The sequence below is a fragment of the Protopterus annectens genome, chromosome 1.part0 (genome assembly GCF_019279795.1).
Source record: "Protopterus annectens isolate FY-2018-M chromosome 1.part0, PAN1.0, whole genome shotgun sequence".
NCBI classification, from domain to species: Eukaryota; Metazoa; Chordata; order Ceratodontiformes; family Protopteridae; genus Protopterus; species Protopterus annectens.
The window spans coordinates 610834296-610844907 of record NC_056725.1 but is presented as its reverse complement, the minus strand read 5'-3'; positions in this window follow the sequence as shown (position 1 = coordinate 610844907).

Genomic DNA, 10612 nt, shown 5'->3' with positions numbered 1-10612 from the left:
ATTAGCAGTGGATGTGAAACTGTTTCAGAGGATCTCTTTGTATCAAGAAAGAAACTCCCATAAGTTTCCCTTGCTCTGTACAAGTGGAAGTGCAAATGGCTGTGACTGCGCTGAACCCTTTAAGGAAACTATTTTAGAAGTTGGAAAAGCACAATAACTGTTTTATAGAATCTGTCATTTGACTGCATAGAAATCTTTGTAGTTTATTTGCCCGAGGGCATAAATTTGCTTTAAGACAAAAGTCCTGTGCTGTGGAAGATGAGGTGGCTTCAGGCAGTGGAACAATTATTGCATATTTAAGAAGGGGTGAAACAATTCCAGCTATTAACAAAAGATTGTATGCATGGATTAAGAACTTCATTAAGAAAGGGACTCCCATTTGTAAAACTTTGGGATCGATTAAGTGGAGGTTGCAGTTTAAATTGATTTGTTTGTGATAACTGAGCAGGTAGCAGTTTTGTAGCAGAATGTTGGAATCACAGCTGGAGAGGAAAGATGGGGGTATAGATAGGGACATGTTTTGCATTTGGAGGACATAGCATTGGAATATGCATCCATTATGTGGTCTTTAAGTTCTAAATTTAGTTTTGATGTAAATTCATATTTTGTGTGATTTGGAATTCCACTGGTTATTTGATAAATACAATTTAGAAAAGTTTTGGGTTGCCATTGTGACTGTTTTTTTACAAAGATAAATGGCTTTGACTGCAATTCCAGTTATTTTTAGAGAGTATTAGGTTGAGTAGTCATCATGGTTGTTAAGATTGTTTCCATGTGAACCAGGCAGTGTTCCTGGTCTTCATTTGTGTATTTGTGGCTAGTGTCATCCATGGATAGGCTTTTCCTTTTAGTCATCGAGTTGTCAGGGGAAATACTTTAAAGTTGGTGTTTCGTGTTGGGAGTAGTAAATAAGAGTGGCTGCTGGGTGTATGTTTGGAAAAAATAGGGGATTGTCAGTCAGTAGCTCCCACATAAGTTAGTAGCTGAGTTTCTAGTCATTCAGGAAAGATCTAAATTGATTTAGTAGTGGTAGAACTTTTGTCTTTCAGGGTGACTAAATTTGTACATCTCCATGGAAGGAATTTCACGAGGGATAGGTTTGCACATCCTCTGTTTGGGCTGACTTTTTTCTCTCACTCTGAAGCCTGTCTGCTGGGAAATTCTTTTGTTGGTGACATTTTCCTTAGCTCACAGGATCTCCAAGCTGCAGCCTCTTATCTGCAGTGAACTCTGTTTGGCCTTTCACATACGTTTAGTGTCTTTTAGGAATAATCCATCCTTCCTCATGAAGGAGATGTCAGATTTGTCCATACACTAGCACGGTCATCTCCTTGTTTTCTTTCTAGGGGCAGAACAAGGCCTTTCTACTTTTGTACATGCACCATCAGCTTATATTTTATATTAAGAGTATGCCATGCATTCAAGAAGGCAGACCACTTGCTTCACTCTTTTCCTGCATTTAGGGATGGTCTTACAGTGACTATGCAAACCCTTTCCAAGTGGATTATAAATTGTGTTGTCATTTGCAATTTGATGCTAAACAATCCATTGTTAAATGCTGTTGCCAAAGAGAGCTTCATCAGGCATGTATATGTTTCTGGTACTTCATAAACTGTCCAGTATTTGTTTCACAAGTATATGAGATGTGAACTTTTATGTTATGGTCAGTTGTCACTGAGTCATACCTTCAGCAAACATTATTGCTTCCTTGATAATTCAAGGAGTTGGACCTTCTGTGGTGCCTTAGTAATTTAGGACTTGGCCATCACAGGATTTACTTTGTGGCTTTCTTCTGGGCTTTTCTCCCATTAGAGGTTTAATATTTTAACTGCTTGGAATTATTCTCAATGATTTCCCATTGTAGAAGGTGTCCAAAGTCAGTTATAACTAATGTGTACTCATTATATCAGCTGATGAGACTAGACCTTCTGCTGTGAGTATTTAATGCCCTCCTGGTGATATGCTTTGTCTCAATTGCATCTCCATTCACAAATATATTTTCTTGTAATTTGGACTGATATAAAGTTTTATATTCATGTAGTTTGCTTCTGTGAATTTTAGGTTGTACTTACTCAGTGCATTGAGTTTGAACTAGGGATCACAGAGGCCTTATAGGTTCATAGGTTAGTACTAGGCTAACTGCCCTTATGGGCCATTTTTAAGTATAGCCAATTACCCCATGTCAGAATCAAACCCTGCATCTTGTGTTTCTAAGGTAAACACCTTAACCATTAAGCCAACCTCCCACCCTTTTTCAAACTTACCATCAGACTGGGGGTATGTGCACTGCTGTGCATAGGAGCCAGAGAAAATTCTGGATTGTGCAGAACTGGGAATATCAGAAGAAGAAATCTAAATTTTTGCTCACTGCTGAAGGCCTTCTCATTGACTTGATATGTATGTATGTGTCTTGTTTATTTACAGGTATAATTTGTATGCCGTAAAGATGGAATTATTACAACTACAGCAGACCACGTCTTAACTCATTTACAGCCAAAGCACTTACTGTAGTTTACCTTGATCCATGCCATATGATTAAGGTAGTCAAATAGGGAAGAAATTGATTAAATTGAATGGGTTATAGATGCTGCTTTATTTGTTTAAGGCTTTTTCTTTCACATTTAACTTTTTTGTCTTTACAACGCTTCTGCTGATCAGTGTTTAGCCTATCAGTGCAGAGGTGTATCACAGCTCGTTAATACAGGTGCTAGCAGGGACAAATGGCTTAATCTGTGCTTTGTAACACAGCTGCTGCTGCCACAGCTCAGAGCTTTTATGTTATTAGTTTGATGTGTGGCTTTACTTGTTCCATACATAGTAGTGACTAGAGATTCAAGACAGCTCTTAAATTTTACTGTTGATTTGGTGATGTTAAACAGCACTAATGGTTGTCTGCCTTTGAAACACATTGTAGTGCTGGAAATTTTCTGCTGTAATACCTGTGTTTACTCACTGTGATGACAACATTTATACTAGCATTAATTTAGGTCAGTTGTCAGAAAGATCTAACTTTTCATTATATTCTAGTTTACACCACTACCAATACCTGAGGCAGGTCTGGTTGTGGAAATGGTATTTCTGTTGTCCTAGCTACATGTCTAGTAGCAACTATGATTCTTCCATTACAACCCATGGAAGGAGACTGGGACACTTCAGACTGCTGTTACACTGGCGGATTATGCTTCCTGCAACACAGCTAACTGCAAATTTTAGTAAATGCCAGTAGTCAGAGAATGGAAACAAGTAGGCTCTTTTATACCATTATCTTTCTTATATCCACAAAATGAAAGCATGGAAGAAGGGTAAACATTACCATACTGAACAAAGTTCTGTATCAGCAAGCATTTTTGCTTGTCTTGTCACCTCTTTTAGTACTGCAACAGGCTTGAGGAAGGAATGAAATTTGTTGCTTACATTGTGTTACAATACCTAGGTTAAAACAGTACAAATGGAAGCTTGGTTCCTGCAAAAAAGCAAATGTATTGTTTGTGAAGCATGAATTATGGAGTCGGATATTGAAGAGGGCAGTTACATAAGCAGTGTCTGTTATCAGGAAATACGACAGTTGACAGCACTTCTGGCTTAAAATAAAGTTTGTTACCTAAGCTAGAGGTTGTTTGGTTCATAGGTAGTTAATAGATGTGCAGACCAGTACACTATTGAGAAGACTATTCCAAACTTCTAATTGCTTCAAGGCACTGTATGGTTATGTAACTTTCTTGAGGTCACACAATAGGCAGATAAATGCTTAGGAAGTCACACTACCACAGGTAGTAGCACATTAACATCTTATTGTCTTAATCCAATGCACAAACTATTAGACAAAAAGCTACCCCTTAGAATCAAACCTCTGACCTCTTGAGCTAAAAATAACACTGAATACCACACATCAACAAAGTCTGTATTACTATTTTTACTTAAATGAGTTTTTAAAACTGTGAGATACTAATAAAAAAAAAATGTTACTAACATTATCCAGTTTAGGATTGCTGGGGGGAGAGAATCTATTCTTTCTTTCACTCAGTGGCCACAAGGCAGGAAAGTGATTACATATAATTGCCATTTTATTATGGGATGCACATATTGTGTGCATATGTATAGGTAGTTTGGACAGTTGTCTGCAGTACGTTTTGGAATGTGGAAGAACACCAGAAAACCTAAGGAAAACTCACACAAGTACAGCAAGGTCATATAGATGTTGAAAGAAAGTAGCCCAGCCAGAAACGAACAGGGGTGCCAAGCAGTTTGAGGTAGAAGTGCTCAACACTGCACTATGTTAGCCATTGTTGACTAAATGAAATCTTCTCGAGGAAAAGAAAACATAACTTGAATTGACTTAGATTTTGAGGTCACTTTTTCTTTACTTGCACGGTATGTTGCATGTTTTCTGCATTTGCATGCCATGAACCACTGTGGGAGTATGAATTGTTTCATTCAGTTTTTGATTGTGGTTTTTAACAAGTGGCTGTGCTTTTTAATTAATTCTTGGACTGAATACATATTCTTACTCCAGTTTAATTGTGTAACTTTGGTGCCTTTTTCCTGATTTCATTAGAATGGTGGGAGAATGAACATAACGTGTTATGTAGTTTGTGATTTTATGTCCTAGTACTGTATGAAATTGTGGTTTTCTTGTGCTGTTACTAAAAATAGACACATTTTGTTATTGCTCAAGTGTGGGGGCACCCATTCTAACAAACAATCCCATTACAAGTTGTCTCCTCAGAGAAAAGTTTATTTGAATCTGATGGCCCAGTCACAGTTGCTTTAATTTAAGGCTAGTGAAAGAAATGTTTACTATTTTTGAATTTCTCTTTTGTACACTGTTGCACAGCTGAGAAGTTAGTATATATAAATTCAGAGGTGAATAGGAGCTTGCCTTCTACATGAGACATGCAGGCTGTCACATTATTTTACATATGAGGTTTTGTGAGAGGGGGGTTGTGGAGTTGTGCTTTAAGCAGTCTTGCTTCAGTCACTCATAGTACACTGATGACATATGCTTTGTGAGTGAGGTGGGGTAGCTTACCGTGACTCTTCTCAGTTTAGCAGAAGTGGGCTATGTAGAGAAGGAGCTTCATGTCATCCAGTTGGAGCTATGTGCAATCCACATTGCTGTAAAGGCCTTGAAGGAAACGCTGCTTCTGAAGTCGTCTCTCAGTTTTTCCCAGCAGCTAATCCATCATGTGTTACTTAAGTGGGGGGCATACAAGCTTACTGTTTGAGCGCAGAAGCAGAGCCTGTGCAGTGGGCACAAGAGGCTTCATTCTGTCAGCATTTATTATGGAAGAGGTGAATGCAAAGGCAGACTTGCTGAAAGTGCTGCTTTGTTTTTTTTTCCTGGCGCTATGTATAGAGGCACCATTTGACAAAGTAGGCATAATGGTTTAGATCTCTGCCTCCCATGCACAAGGTTCAATCCTGAACGCCAGCTAATGTCTGTGTGGAGATTGCATGTTCTCCCTATGTCTCTGTGAGGTTCCTTCCAACTCCCAAAAACGTATTTAGTGTTTCCACCTCAAATTCACCCAAGAAAGGAGTTATGGGCAGCAGCACAGACTCTATAAGATGTCTGTAAGTTGAAGAGTTTAACAGATGCTGTGGATGTCATCTGTGGTGTGCAGTATCCTCTAGATAGGAGAACACAGATGACAGACTGCACTCTGTGTCTGAACTTTACAGTGTAAAAAATGGGCTCTAAGTGATTTGGTCATGTTGACTAATGTCACGAAAATAGTTTTGGGTATTTGTCACTGATAAGTGGGTTGAGGACCCAGCCTACCCTGACCTACGCAAAGACCCATGCTTAATAGTAGGTGAGTCTATGTGCCCTTATTAGCCAGTGTGTGTGTGCCTGCCATAAAGCCTTACAACCCTGGGTCAATAAGCTACTGGACAGCCAGAGTCCAGGTATGCAGCTTGGATTACCTGGGGATAGCTCTGTTGAGCAAAAGCTGAACGTAAAACCAATCAACCTGCCAAACATGAACTAATGGTTGCTACACTCAATATAGGTTCATAGACAGGATGCAGTTTGAAAGTGCATGACATAAGGGTAAGTAGGAGGCTGGACATCTTCTGTATGCATGAGACAAGATGATAGTGCAGTGCAGCAAAGCCACTTGGCTTGGGTGCCACCATCTAATACTCACAAGTAGGCCAGAGTAGGAATGGTGTGGGAATTATGGTGAGGTGGAAGCTTCAGAAGACACAGAGGGATGGCAACTGAATTAGTGACAGACGCACAACAGTCAGCCTCCAGTGTAAGGATAGGGTACTATTCATAATCTCATCCTATACCCTATGGCAGGGTTGTGACAGTGAGGAAAAGAGTGCATTTGGGCAGCAGTTTCAGGACCTACTAGATAAAACAGGGCATTGTGAGTTGGTATTGATAATGGGGGATATGGATGCATACATTGGGACAGACAGAACAGGAAATGAGGACTATCTGGGTCCATATGAGTGCAGCAACAGGAATAAAGAAGGAGAGGCCATTCTAGATTTCTGTCTGGCAAATTGCTTTATGGTAACCAACACATGGTTCAGTGATGAGGCAGTCACAACATCACATACATGAGTGGCCAACATGCAGCTCAGTTAGTAAGTAAGGAAAGGGCACTGGGGTGGAATCAGAGATTGCAAAGTCATCCCTAGTAAAACAGTCAGCCCACAGTATAAACGACTGGTTTCCACAATCAGTTGCAAGTAATGGTCAGAGAAGGCCTTAAGGTCAACAGAGACTAGGTAGTAGATCTGCAGGCTGAATGAAGGAAAGCACAAGAGTTCAAGGACATTCTCAGGGCTCTACTGTCTCAGGAAGAAGAAGAAGAAGAAGAAGAAGAAGAAGAAGAAGAAGAAGAAGAAGAAGAAGAAGAAGAAGAAGAAGAAGAAGAAGAAGAAGAAGAAATAGGTGGAATTGAAGAAGAAACAGCATATGTGAGGACTATAAAACAGATATGTGGCTGAGCCAGGTATGCAAATAACGTAATAGGAAAGGCTGGTGGTAGAATCCAGAAGTCTAGGAGTGCAGGAAAAAATGGGAGATAGTAAAGCTGGATCAGATTAAGATGCAATACTAGTTGGCTAACAAAGAGGTAAGAGATCAGTTTAAACAGCAAAAAACAAGGCATCAGAGGCACTATACCAGCGTCTGGAAAGTGACTCAGTAGATGGCACAAAGGCAAAGACAGAAAGACAAAAAAGATAGTCATCAGACACCTTTCATAAGAGATGCCAGCAAGAATCAGCTCGCCATCCCACAAGACATCAAAGACAGATGAAAGGAGTACTTCTAGTAGCTTCTGAATGAAGAAACCCCCTCAGAAGGTGTACTGCCCCTGATGCAGCCTACAGTGAAAGAGGAAGAAGAGCTCAATCTAGAAACATAAAAACAGAACTAAGGAAAATGAAGTCAGGGAAAGCAGCAGGGTCAGATGAGAACAGCAGATAACATCAAGATGTTGGGTGAGTTAAGGGAGAAATGGCTGTAGAAGGTACTCATAGGGTGTATCCTAGATGACTGAGAAATAAGCATATTAGCACCTGTGTGCAAGTATAAACAGGTCATTCACAACTGTGAGCAGCATACAGGTATCAAGCTCTGGTTACACTGTATGAAAGTTCTGGAGACGGTGAGTGACATGAATATGCAGCACAGTAGAAAGTAAAATGGGAGATGAAAAGTTCTGATTCAGACCAGAATGCAACACAACCAACCTGATATTTGCAGTGAGACAGATTGTTGAAAAGAAGCTAGAGATGCGAAAACAGTCCATCTGGGCATTCCTAGACTTAGAAAAACATATGGTAAGGTCTAAAGAAACCTGATTTGGGAAGTTCTGTAATGGTTCCCAGAAACTTTGATAGAATTAGTATAGGCTATGTAAACAGACCCAATGGCAAAGCAAGAACCATGTTCAGCCTCACAGAGGGTTTCAGAGTGAATGTGCATCGAGGTTTGGTTCTGATCCCACTGCTGTTCATTCTGGTGATGGACTACATTAGCAAACAGGTCAGTGGAACAGATCAACAAAGTTGCTGCGTGCAGATGATGTGGCATCAAAGGCAGACTCCGAGCAAGAACTTCCACAAAGGATAGAGGAATGGAATACAAAACTAAAGGCACATGGGATGAAAATGAGTACAGATAAGACAGCTGTAATTAACAAATGGGGAAATCAGAACAGATAATAGTGGAACAGGTTAACACCTTCAAGTATCTTGGACAGATGGTTGATGAAAGGGGAGTTTAAATGAGATAGTCAAAGCTTGAATCAGAGGGGCTGCAGCCAACTGGCACAGAGTGTCAGGGGTAGTGTGTAACAGAAATATGCCATAGAAGTTTAAAAGCAATATGTACACACAGTGGTTCAACTAGCACTACTGTATGGTACAGAAACATGGGCAGTGAAGGCAGAACAGTTGAGGAAACTAGAGGTGATAGTGACTGAGATGGGTGGCAGGATGCATAATGTAGGAGAGAGAGACAGAGAAATAAGGGCATCAGAGCAGAAGCCCAATTAGCTCCAATTGCAGATACAGTTAAAGAGAACAGATTATGATGGTTTGGTACCTGTATAGGAAAGCAAAAGGCAATCTGGTGAAGAAGATTTGGGACAGACAGGAAGAAGGCAAGAGGAAATGAGGGTATCCTGCAAAGAGATGAATAGATTGTGTAAGAGAAGCCATGTGACAGTCAGGCATGACTGCTGAATAAGGGAGGAGAGTGACAATGAATCAATACAGAAAAAGGGGGTTGTTGTTGAATAATGTATTTATGATAACAATGATGCATTTAGGAGTCATGTCTGCTAAGCAGCCATTGGAAGTCAGGCAGTCTGCAAAGGACATTCTCTCAAAGCATTGCTGCCCCATCCCCGAGTCATAAGCAATGAACTTCCCTGTCTCAGGAAGTTAGCACCAGAGACAGGAAAGGAGCAGGAGGGGAAGCCCCCCTCCTAAAAATATACTCTGCCAGTTGAAGGACCTCTGTTTGAGCAGACTTGTATCCATTATTTTCCTTGGTGATTTGGCAGGGGATCCTGTCCTTCTTCAGGTACATGTATGACATGAGCCTCAGTTATTCTTGTTTGCCACTTAGGAGAATCTCATTCTCCCCATCTTCTTCTTAGTGCAAAAGGACAAGCAGGAATTTACATTGGATGTGCTACATCTCTCAGGGCAAGGAAGATTCCTGTATGCTTTCCTATGATTCCCTGCTTCATACCAGAATTCAGAGAAGAAAGACAAGAGCTAATCCTTATTGCTTCTGATGGCCAGAAAGGATGTAGTTTCAAGTCATAGGTCCCTGACAATATATTCTCATGAGCATAGCCAAGGTGGGAGGGGTCCTCCTTGACTGGGGTACTCTGAGTTGTCTGGTACCATATTATTGATATGTGATTCAGCTCTAGGCTGACAACTGAAAATTCAGCTTCCCAATTCGGGTTTTAACACATTTATGTAACATATATTGTCTGGTTGTTTTCTCTTTCTGGTTTGTCTAAATTTGTACTTCATTTCATTTTCGCTACCACTGCTATTTTGCTAAGAATGTGTTCTCAGTAGAGGGAAATTATGCTAATACTTAGTCCTGTATTTAAAACTCCATGAATCTGGTCTAAATAATTTTGGAACTAACAGTTGTCATAGCATTTCTTTTTTATCATCGTTCACCCAATGCATCAAGTTGTTATTCATCTCAGAATATGAGTGTGGTATGTGTCCAACCTGTTTATCTATTTCTTCTCATATTTCTTTGGCACTTCTTAATGTGTTTCCCTCCCTCTGTACTTTGTAGAGTTCTTATTGCTTGTCTGCAAATCTGCCAAGTCAGGAACTCCACATCAGTACTCAAATGTGAAGTAGCAGATGAAACCCCTTCACATTCAAATACGTGTTTTTTTCTCTTATTTCTATTTTTTTTTAAAGAGACATCTTTATTAAATTATTATATATGATATAGACACCCGTATATTTATGTAAATGAAAACAAACCATATTAACATAATTTAGTTGCAAACATTATACACCGCAAACCATATTGACATAATTTTATTTGCAAATATTATAGATCCCTTACAGTCTATCCAGTCATTGTCATTCAAACTTTACATAGCTCATTCAAATTCTGCCTTCTTTTAAACCCCGTTTGTCCTTGGCATGTATTGTTGCCACATTTCCCATTTTTTTCTATGTAATTTACTCCTACTCTTTTCTAAAGATCTCTGTTCCACTTCTTACTATATTCACTATTTCTAGTAAAGTTGTTTAGAATTTGATTTTCATTTTCTAGTAATTGCTTTTTTGACAGCTACCATAATTAGACTCAGCAAGGCCTTACTATGTCTAGTCAGTTCCAATTCTGTGTCGCAGTTCACAAAAATCATTTAGTTACACCAATTTGCTCAACCAGTATCTCTGACAGAACAGTCTGCAGGGAATCTCTAAAACCTGCCAACTCATTACACTCCCAGAAAATATGTTCCCAGTTACTTGTTTCTTCCCCATCACACCTCCAACATTTGCTGTCTACCTTTGGAAAAAATCTTTGGAGTCTACTTAGAGTATAAAAATATGTATCCAAACACTTCCAAGCAAAGATCCTAAA